The following is a 12,105-nucleotide window of genomic DNA, read 5'->3' as shown; positions in this document are numbered from 1 at the left end:
TATATATATATATATATATACACATACATGAGTATATACATTTTCCCCGAATTGATGCAGTATTTATGTCAAAAATACAGCAAAACTACTTAAAATCCAGTGAATGGAGGCAGATTGGTGCCATCTGGTGGAAATAAAGAAAATCATCTATAATAACCATGGTGTAGCCTTTAACGCTCGCTGGTTGGTTTCACAAGCCCACAAGAACACAAGTACAGACAAGAACGCATAACTGATCCAACACAAAGTATATGTACGTAATATGCAGGAAATATTAAACATGATTATATTAAACGGATATACAATACATATTACAGTCCAAGCCTGTTACTATATTGCTCTATATTGTATTGAAATTCAAATAGGGCTGAACGATTCATTGCATATGCGATAATATTGCGATATGAAAAAATTTGATTTTTCAATCGCAGAGGCTGCGATTACACTCGGCTACGTGACACACGAGAGTAAAGAGTTGTATTCGACTTGAAGATCGATCGGTGTATGGCATCAAAGTACAGCGAGAGAAAGCATAAGGAGACGTCCGCGCTCTTTTATAGCTCTCGCAGTACTGCTTCAAGCCGAGCGTGGGCCATCAGCAGAAAAAGAAAAGAAATAAAACAGTAAACAGCCAAAGGACGTAACTTAGAATGGAGATGGATCGGTTTGTTTCGCACAGACCCAGGCAGGTGCTGGTCATTTAAAGGTGACATATCATGAAAATCTGACTTTTCCAGGTTTTTAAGTACTATAATCAGGTCCCTGGTGCATCTACCAACCAAGGAAACGTGAAAAAGATTAACCCAGTAAATTTGTTTTGGGAAGCCTTTTTCTGCAAGCGTCTGAGAAAATGAGCGTGTCTGATTTCGCTCCCTTGGTGACGTGGCAAATGGATCTCATTATAATATTACCGCCCCTTAATCTGTAAGTTTACTCCCACGCCGTTATTGTGTTTTCGCAAGCAACAACAGTGTACCAGTTCTAACGCCATGGCGAAAGTTTGAGCAAAACATGCTAACTGTTCTGTCATTGGCTACACAGACTAGCACAGCACACTATTTAGAGTCCCAGCCTCAGAGGAGACAAGAGAGCAGTGGATTTATTAATTTATTTAGTGTATATTGCTGCTGCCACACAGATCTAAAATAAACATGCGATTTCTTTCCCAGCGGTTTACCTTCACAGACATAACCCACTGTTTTGTGTAACTCGTGTGTTTTTAAGGTAAACTTGTGTGTGAATGAGAACTTAGTTTAGTACTCACATGCTGTGACAGCCGCTCTCTGTCCGTGTGCTTCGGATGTGTGCTCTCAGAAAACCTTATATACATATTGTAAAAAAGGGGCATAATATGTCTCCTTTAAAAGCTAAATGCAGAAAATATGACGAGGTATATCTTGCTCTCAGCTTCACTCACCGTGTCTACCGGACGCTACAGTTGTTGCGTTGCGCCACAACAGCTCTACACTGGATGCGACAAAGCGACCGTTGCAAATCATTTTAACTTTGTGTCAGTATGTCATAAATAGAACAAGGCATCAGTTAATTGTCGGGTTTTGTTGTGTCGCGCCGCATCCAGTGTATACAGCGTCACGGACTATTTTTCAATGATGCAGGTGTTCTTTCCCTGTAGGTTTTTTTAATTAAAAAAGCATGAATTTTTCATAATGTTTAGTGAAATTATTTGGTAGTCTGAGGTGGGTTGAGGATTCGGGAAGGGGGGGCAGATTTTTTTTATAGGGGCGCGACCAAATAAGTTTGAAAACCACTGGTCTAAAGTTAACAGACAGTGTTTAAAAAGTGCAGTCCACATGTTTACATAGGCCTATGTTTATTACAGTGACTTTGAATTTCCTAAAGAAGTGTGGTAAAGCAACAGATTTGTTTTTATATTTCTGCAATCTACTTTAGTTTGTGTGATTTGTTACTGACTTTCATATTAATGTTTACACCATTTGTCAGTGCTTTATGTTGTCATAATTATTACATGCTTACAAGGTTGGAGTGTGCACAGCGTCACGGATTATAATGGGTTCTACTGTATTTTGCCGCTCGCGTCCGGTGTAGACACGGTGTTTAATGTCGTTGGCGAGAAGGAAAGCCTGTACGTGTCCTAGGCCTTAGCGGACAGCATGAAACCCACAAAAAGTAATAAATAACAGAGAGAGAATAATAAAACAACAGTTTTTCTCTCCATGCTATTTTTCAATGATGCAGGTGTTCTTTCCCTGTAGGTTTTTTTAATTAAAAAAGCATGAATTTTTCATAATGTTTAGTGAAATTATTTGGTAGTCTGAGGTGGGTTGAGGATTCGGGAAGGGGGGGCAGATTTTTTTTATAGGGGCGCGACCAAATAAGTTTGAAAACCACTGGTCTAAAGTTAACAGACAGTGTTTAAAAAGTGCAGTCCACATGTTTACATAGGCCTATGTTTATTACAGTGACTTTGAATTTCCTAAAGAAGTGTGGTAAAGCAACAGATTTGTTTTTATATTTCTGCAATCTACTTTAGTTTGTGTGATTTGTTACTGACGTTCATATTAATGTTTACACCATTTGTCAGTGCTTTATGTTGTCATAATTATTACATGCTTACAAGGTTGGAAGTTCAACAAATCAGTCAATATACTACAGTGATTGTAGTTGTTAAATAAAAATGTCATTCATATCAATTCATGCATCACCTAATTTCATCGTAACATATAGGCCTGGCCTACAGAAAAGAACATTTATGTTTAATCTATCTAATATTCTGTTGGTCATACTATACAAATGATTTATAGCTTGTCTTTGTTGAATAATACAGAACATAAAGAGCTTTAAAAAAAAGACTTGCATATTAAATCGCAATATTGGTTAAAAAAAAATAAAAAATCTCAATTAGATTATTTTCCAAAATCGTTCAGCCCTAAATTCAAAGCTTACCACGCATCATCTTGGAAATAAAGCTTCATGTCTTTAAGTCCATAGAATACGCAGTCAGTGTTATTTCTCTGAATAAGTTAAGATGCATGTATTTTTTTATCTCCTAAGGGAGCAAGAGCTATTTCAGACTCCTCAAGATGGCACAAATTCTATGGCATTTTAGCATTACAGTTTCCAGGAGAAATCTGTATGTTTCATTAACAATTAATTTAATTGACATTTAAATCATTGACTGCTTCAAAATGGATGCTGTTGCAGTTACCCTACTGTACGAATAAAAAACAACATAATTACATAAACCTTGAATATACAAGATGAATTAACACAAATATACAAAGCATAAATCTTTATTCAGATTTCATGAGCACTTTGTCATTTGAAATGCAAATGTGGAGTATCTCGTCCGTCTGATGTTTATCATGTTCATCTGATGTTCGCTACTGTAATGAATAAGATATTAAACAAAACCAAATTTACATGCATAGGACGTTTGTGTTGTAAGAATGTACAGGGATACTTCAGATATAAAAATGCTGACTTGTTAGGTGATGTTTTCTCATTAAAATTATACGATTTCCTATTAATTCAATAGAGTGTATAGGAATACCAATATGGTGGCGCGGAGGCTTCACTTTTATGACGTCATGATGAGCAATCCAGTTCTTTATTACACTGAACAAAATTATCAACGCAACACTTGTTTTTGCCCCCATTTTTCATGAGCTGAACTCAAAGATCTAAGACTTTTTCTATGTACACAAAGGCCTATTTCTCTCAAATATAGTTCACAAATCTGTCTAAATCTGTGTTAGTGAGCACTTCTCCTTTGCCGAGATAATCCATCCACCTCACAGGTGTGGCATATCAAGATGCTGATTAGACAGCATGATTGTTGCACAGGTGTGCCTTAGGCTGGCCACAATAAAAGGCCACTCTAAAATGTGCAGTTTTATCACACAGCACAATGCCACAGATGTCGGAAGTTTTGAGGGAGCGTGCAATTGGCATGCTGACTGCAGGAATGTCCACCAGAGCTGTTGCCCGTGAATTGAATGTTAATTTATCTACCATAAGCCGTCTCCAAAGGCGTTTCAGAGAATTTGGCAGTACATCCAACCGGCCTCACAACCGCAGACCACGTGTAACCACACCAGCCCAGGACCTCCACATCCAGCACCTTCACCTCCAAGATCGTCTGAGACCAGGCACCAGGACAGCTGCTGCAACAATCTGTTTGCATAACCAAAGAATTTCTGCACAAACTGTCTCAGGGAAGCTCATCTGCATGCTCATCGTCCTCATCGGGGTCTCAGAGATACCGTGACGAGATCCTGAGGCCCATTGTTGTGCCATTCATCCACAACCATCACCTCATGTTGCAGCATGATAATACACGGCCCTATGTTGCAAGGATCTGTACACAATTCCTGGAAGCTGAAAACATCCCAGTTCTTGGCAGATCTCGGCAAAAAGTCTCACGATTTATTTCCAGAACATGATGCATGATGGGATACACTAAGCCACAATAATGTGGATTTAGTGTACTTTAAGGGCATATATGTAGAGACATCTCCCAAAAGACTAAAGGCTGTTATTAAAGCAAGGGGTAGTTAAACAAAATACTGACACAAGGGGGTGATTCATTCATTATTTTTTTTATGACAGGCTGCAAAGCAACAAAATGTGATTTTAAAGTGGGTGATTCTTTTCTAAATCCACTGTATGTGTGTATATATATATATATATTTTTTATGGTCAAAGTTTAGATTTAGACAGTCTCAAACGCAGCCTTTGATCTCACTGTCTGAAAATTTCATTTTTATAGATATTTCAAAGCTGTTCAAACTAGAATAAAAAAGATGATTCTTAATGTTAGGATATGTTAGATTAAACTATGTTGATATTTTGTTGTTTTTGAACAAACCAGCCAGAAAGCATAAAGAAAATGCTATAATATAATATAAAATGCTATATAAAAGTTGCTCATTTATTTGTAATTTCAGCTGTAAGTGTATTGTTTGGGCTGTTAGAATTGCAATGTTGTTTAAAGCCCACGTGAACTGGAAGTTATTACCGACTTAAGTACTGCGACACATTTCCAACTGAAATGGAATATTGATTAGAGGATTTTAGCACACCTCCCAGCATCTCTCACTCGCAGCAAACTAATGGTTGGAGGCGAGTGGGTAAGGATATTCTGCCCAAACCACCAAACTGACAACATCCTGAAAATTTCATTTTTATAGATATTTCAAAGCTGTTCAAACTAGAATAAAAAAGATGATTCTTAATGTTAGGATATGTTAGATTAAACTATGTTGATATTTTGTTGTTTTTGAACAAACCAGCCAGAAAGCATAAAGAAAATGCTATAATATAATATAAAATGCTATATAAAAGTTGCTCATTTCTGCAGAGTTTCAGCTGTAAGTGTATTGTTTGGGCTGTTAGAATTGCAATGTTGTTTAAAGCCCACGTGAACTGGAAGTTATTACCGACTTAAGTACTGCGACACATTTCCAACTGAAATGGAATATTGATTAGAGGATTTTAGCACACCTCCCAGCATCTCTCACTCGCAGCAAACTAATGGTTGGAGGCGAGTGGGTAAGGATATTCTGCCCAAACCACCAAACTGACAACATCAGAGAAGGAATGCAATTCCAGAGCGGAAGCAAATTTTCAGATTTTGATTACCAAGACAAACATTTTTTCCCCCCTTTGGATTAATTTGCAAGGATTAATTGTTCACCTCAACTCAAGACTAGCAATGTCCTCTAACAAAGTAAATGGTGTCAATTTTGATTTCATGCAGACTTTAAAAGCCCCCACTGCAACACTGCCTGGCATAACCCCAACCGCCCATACAGCACCCCCCTGATAAAACATATTCGTGCAGCTATGTCTACAGACATTTGCGGCTGTGGTACGAGACAAAAGCAGCCCAAAAACACACCCCTGTATTTGTATTTTTTTCCAGAATTTTCAAAATAGCCTAATTTGCAACAAAGACTTTATATATACAAATACTTTAGATCAGGGCTGTCCAAACTCGGTCCTGGAGGGCCGGTGTCCTGCAGAGTTTAGCTCCAACTTGCCTCAACACACCTGACTGGAAGTTTCCATGCCTAGTAAGAGCTTGATTAGCTGGTTCAAATGTGTTTAATGAGGGTTGGAGCTAAACTCTGCAGGACACTGGCCCTCCAGGACTGAGTTTGGACAGCCCTGCTTTAGATATACAAAAATGCACTGATATTAATGGGAGAATAAGTCCTGCCTTCTCAATAAAAGACCCATTCACTATTTGGTAAAGTCATCATGTCACTGCAGCTGCCATTAGAAGCTCCAGTTCCTGTAGAAACAGTCAGCATTCTAAGACTCATGCTTAGGACTGTCTATGTGCATTAGTTGGTCCAGCCTGAAAAATTAGCTTTTTAAGCATAATAAATAGAATATGAGACATTTGTTGTCATATTTCATTGGTGATTTCAGATATGAAATTTAATCATAAGCTTGGTGAACAGTATTGGAGAATTTGATGTCTCCCCATTCAAAGAGATAGGAGCTGTACATGGATGACTGAAATAGCTGCCCGAGTGGTGTTTCAAAGAGGGCTACTGAGTGAAATGACTTATCTTAAAGGGACTTTGACTGCAACACTGGCCTCAACCCCAGCTGTCAATCACACTTACCTTATGAGACTCTACAGCTTTCTTCAATGTTTGAACCCTCTTTTCTCTGTCCCTAGTCTTCTGCATGAAATCCTTCTTTTTTATTCTCAGCTCCTCCTGTGAATGGATTTACAATCAACAAGATTGCGATGCAGAGTTTAGCTCCAACCCTGATCAAACTCACCTACCTGTAATTTTCTAATGATCCTGAAGACATTGATTAGCATGCTCAGGTGTGTTTGATTAGGGTTAGAACTAAACTCTAAAGAAAGTGGATCTTGTGGGCAGGGTTGCCAGGTTTTTACAACAAAACCCACCCGACTGCTACGCAAAACGAGCCCAATCGCGTTCCGGGAGTTAAAATACACGTTTTTGGTTGGAATTCGCATTGCAGGGGATAAATATCACGTTATTGGTGTCACTTCAACCCGCGGCAACAACGTTAAAGTAGCCTGATTCCGTGCTGGAAAACCGCGGACCTGGCAACACTGCTTGTGGGTCAGATTTGAAGAAATTTAAGAGAGAAGTTCACTTCAATTTCCATGAGCTAAGCAAGAGCAACTTTTGAGCAACCCCACATTCTTATTAAAAATTCCCCGTTTAAATAATGCATCCTGAAAACGTCCCATACTGTATATAGACTGTCTTACCTGTTTTTTATCCATTTCATCTGCAGCTGAGACTGTTTTATGTCCACTGTGCTGATCCCCCAAACAAACTACACATATACACTTCTGGTCATCCTGACAGAAAATCTCCAGTGCTTTATGATGCTGAGGGCAGATCTGCTGCTGTAGATTTGAGGAAGCGTTTACCAGCTTGTGCTTTCTAAAAGCTTCAGACTCATAATGAGGCTGAATGTGAGATTGGCAGTAAGAAGCCAAACACACCAGACAAGACTTGATGGCTTTTAGTTTTCTTCCTTTGCAAACATCGCACCGCACATCTTCAGGGCCAGCTGGATCCTCCTGGTTCATTCCATCTACAATTTCAGCAAGCACTGTGCTTCTGCTGAGAGTTGGTCTTTGGTTGAATTTTGTCCTGCATTTGGGGCAGCTGTAAACTCCTTTATAAACCTCCTGATCCCAGGATCTCTCAATGCAGTCCATACAGTAACTGTGGCCACAAGATGTAGTCACTGGGTCCGTAAGCAGATTCAGACAGATCGGACAGTTTAAAGGATTTTCAGCATCAAAACAAAATTGTGCCATTTTGGAGCTTTCAAACCCAGTCAAGGATTCATTGTAAAACAGGTTATGTTTGAAGTTATGTACTGAATGAGAGTACTAGGGAGTGGCTTCTATGCAAATATGACAAAAGGAAATGTTTTACAAAACAAATCATTATTTTCTGGTCTGGATTATTTATTTATTTTACTTAACTTTATCTGTATCAAAATATAAATTGGTTCATATCTGATCTTTATTTATGCAAAAAGTATGAATATTTATTCTGAAACAGATTTATAAATGTACACTGGCTCTCAGTTGTTCAACACAGTCACAGAAGCCAGACAAACTGGACATTCTAGTTTAGGCTAGAATGAGATGTAGTTTTTCTTTAGTCCTTCAAGAACCTATTAATACAAACTGGAATCGGTGAGAAATTCATTGTAAAATTTTACTTTATACGTTCATAACAATTGTTATAAGTTAATGGGGCCCAAATGGGGCAAATACATCATTTGAGGGAAAGAAATTAATTGGAAATCTTTAAATAAGGAACCTTCCTTGTATGACAAAAATAGGCCCTTTTTACTTCAACTTGCCCCAGCATTTAAAGGAATAGTTTACTGTAAATAGCAAATAAATACAGCGTATGTCAGACAGATAAATTAATTGGAAATCTTTAAATAAGGAACCTTCCTTGTATGACAAAAATAAGCCCTTTTTACTTCAACTTGCCCCAGCATTTAAAGGAATAGTTTACTGTAAATAGCAAATAAATACAGCGTATGTCAGACAGACACATTCACACTCATAAAGATGTTAATCCAAATGTTAGTGTTTGTAACAACAGTTATGCTTCACTGTTGTGTGTATGTTTCTGATTAAAATAAATGCAAATATCAAACATGTGTTATCTACTTTGTGTCAGTCTTACTGAGAACAGGAGTGACAGCTCTGTGTACATTTTCTCAGCATATCCAATAGTTCAGAAAAACTTGATGGTGTAACAGAAACTATTGACTCTCTCTTTTTTAGCACTTTAGATACGGTTGCTCCTTTACACTTAAAGGGGTCCTATTATGCTCTTTTACAAAGTCTTGATTTTGTTTTGGGGGTGTACTAGAACAGGCTCTCATACTAGGTTGTTCGAAAAACACATTCTTTTTTACATATTTTACATTATTACACCCCCTCTCTCCCCAGTCTGGCATGAATGGCTCGAATAGTTCCTGTATCAAATGAAGGCCTGCCTTCTGAAATACGAAATGTGCTGTGATTGGTTAGCTGGGTCAGTGTGTGTTGTGATTGGCAGCACTCAGCGCCTGGTCGGGAAATGTCATGCCCCTTATCATAGCCGCCTGCGAGCTTCAGTGTAAATATTGCGTCAAAATCAAATCAATTTGAGTGCCAATTAAACCCGGATGATTGTAATCACTCTAAGTTCGTCTGCCTTCGGAAAGCTAGCATGTCTCCGACATAGTGATAACATTCGTTGCCTTCTCTAGTGCAGCTCAACCAGGTCTCGTCCCATTCGTCGGTATTTGTGATATCCCAAATCCCGGAAAATATGCGTTGTAGTCCAAATGAGTCGTTCGGTGTAGTTTTTGAAAAGTGATTTCTGTTAAATAAAGTATCTCCTTTTGAAGTGAACTTTGAACTTTGTAACTTTGCAGATCTTTTTTATGCTCAAACAGCAACATTACAGACTAACTAAAGTTGAAGAAGTGAAAAAGCATAATAGGACCCCTTTAAAGAAGATTAAGGAAAACAGTCCGACACCATTGTATAACGAGCACACTCGCGCCTTAAAGAGAGCAGCCTGGAAAATGGAGCGCAGCTGGAAGAAAACAAAACTAGAGGAATTTCGTATTGCATGGCGGGAAAGTAGTTCTACTTATAGAAAAGCTCTAAAAACTGCTAGATCTGCTTACTTTTCGTTTCTCTTAGAAGAAAACAAACACAACCCCAGACATTTATTCAATACAGTGGCTAAATTAATGAAAAATAAAGCATCAACAGACACAGACCTTTCCCAACAGCACAATAGTAATGATTTTATGAACTTCTTTACTTTCAAAATCGATACTATTATAAAATTATAACCATGCAGCCGTCAGCTACAGTATCGCATCAGATAGTGCACTATAGATCCCCTGAGGACCAATTCCACTAATTCTCTGCTATAGGACAGGAGGAGCGCAGCTGGAAGAAAACAAAACTAGAGGAATTTCGTATTGCATGGCGGGAAAGTAGTTCTACTTATAGAAAAGCTCTAAAAACTGCTAGATCTGCTTACTTTTCGTTTCTCTTAGAAGAAAACAAACACAACCCCAGACATTTATTCAATACAGTGGCTAAATTAATGAAAAATAAAGCATCAACAGACACAGACCTTTCCCAACAGCACAATAGTAATGATTTTATGAACTTCTTTACTTTCAAAATCGATACTATTATAAAATTATAACCATGCAGCCGTCAGCTACAGTATCGCATCAGATAGTGCACTATAGATCCCCTGAGGACCAATTCCACTAATTCTCTGCTATAGGACAGGAGGAATTGTATAAACTTGTCAAATCATCAAAACCTACAACATTGTATGTTAGACCCTGTTCCATCTAAGCTACTAAAAGAGGTCCTTCCAGAAGTCATAGATCCTCTTCTGAATATTATTAATTCATCAATGTCTTTGGGATATGTCCCTAAAACCTTCAAATTGGCTGTTATTAAGCCTCTCATTCAAATAAAACACAACTTGATCCTAGAGAATTAGTTAATTACAGGCCGATCTCAAATCTCCCTTTTCTGTCAAAAATACAAGAAAAGGCAGTATCCTCTCAGCTATGTTCCTTCTTAGAGAGAAATGGTATCTGTGAGGATTTCCAGTCAGGATTTAGACCGTATCATAGTACTGAAACTGCTCTCATCAGTGTTACAAATGACTTGCTCTTATCATCAGATCGTGGTTGTATTTCTCTATTAGTGCTACTGGATCTTAGTGCTTCGTTTGACACTATCAACCACAGCATTCTTTGAGTAGACTACAAAATTATGTTGGCATTAGTGGAATTGCATTTTCATGTTTTAAATATTACTTATCTGACCGTCATCAATTCGTAGCAGTAAATGATGAGATATCATATTGTTCACAAGTACAGTATGGAGTGCCACAAGGCTCAGTACTAGAACCATTGCTTTTCACACTTTACATGTTACCCTTGGGATATATCATCAAGAAACATGGTGTTTGCTTTTACTGTTATGCTGATGATACTCAGCTCTATATTTCTTTGCGGGCCGATGAAACCTACACATTTGCAGGAATGCATACTGTAGTTGATATAAAAAACTGGTTGTCTAGTAATTTCCTACTGCTAAATTCTGATAAAACTGAGGTTTTAATCATTGGACCAAAAACCTCTGCATGTAATAACCTAAAACACTGTCTAACACTTGATGGCTGCCCTGTTATTTCCTTGTCATCAGTTAGGAACCTACAGTAGGTGTGCTATTTGATAGCAATCTTTCCTTTGAAAACCATGTTTCTAGCATTTGTAAAACTGAATATTTCCATCTTAAAAATATATCTAAATTATGACCTATGCTCTCAATGTCAAATGCAGAAACATTAATTCAGCATTCATGACCTCAAGGTTAGATTATTTTAATGCTTTATTGGGTGGTTGCTCTGCGTGCTTATTAAACAAACTCCAGCTAGTCCAAAATGCAGCAGCTAGAGTTCTTACTAGAACCAGGAAGTACGACCACATTAGCCCGGTTCTGTCAACACTGCACTGGCTCCCTATTGAACAATGAATATATTTAAAAAATCTTGCTAATTACTTATAAAGCCCTGAATGGTTTAGCTCCTCAGTGCTTGAGCGAGCTCATATCACATTATAGTCCTTCACGTCCGCTGCGATCTCAAAACTCTGGCCATTTGACAATCAAAATCAACTGCGGGCGGCAGATCCTTTTCTTATTTAGCACCCAATCTCTGGAATAATCTACCGTTGTTCAGGAGGCAGACAAACTCTGTCAGTTTAAATCTAGATTAAAGACCCTTCTCTTTAACTTGGCATACACATAATACACTATCGCATTTCTATAATTCAAATCCGTTAAAGGATGGTTAGGCTGCATTAATTAGGTCAACCGGAACCGGGAACACTTCCCATAACATACGATGTACTCGCTACATCGTAAGAAGAATGGCATCTACGCTAATATTAGTCTCTTTCATTCTTATTCCGAGGTCACTGTAGCCATACGGATCCAGTCTGTATCCAGATCAGATGGTGGATCAGCACCTAGAGACGACCTATACTGCCCTGAAT

At 38.1% G+C, this 12,105-nt stretch overlaps 1 pseudogene; it reads right to left on the bottom strand.

Moving 5' to 3' along the window:
* Window positions 1–7,807, bottom strand: part of LOC107585472 (E3 ubiquitin/ISG15 ligase TRIM25-like) — a 20,030-nt pseudogene extending 12,223 nt beyond the window's left edge.
* Window positions 7,808–12,105: the final 4,298 nt, after the last annotated feature.

This window comes from Sinocyclocheilus grahami, unplaced genomic scaffold, assembly GCF_001515645.1.
Source record: "Sinocyclocheilus grahami isolate Dianchi unplaced genomic scaffold, SAMN03320097.WGS_v1.1 scaffold70.1, whole genome shotgun sequence".
Taxonomy (NCBI): Eukaryota; Metazoa; Chordata; class Actinopteri; order Cypriniformes; family Cyprinidae; genus Sinocyclocheilus; species Sinocyclocheilus grahami.
The sequence above is the reverse complement of the archived record's forward strand: the minus strand, read 5'-3'. Positions and strand labels throughout refer to the sequence as shown.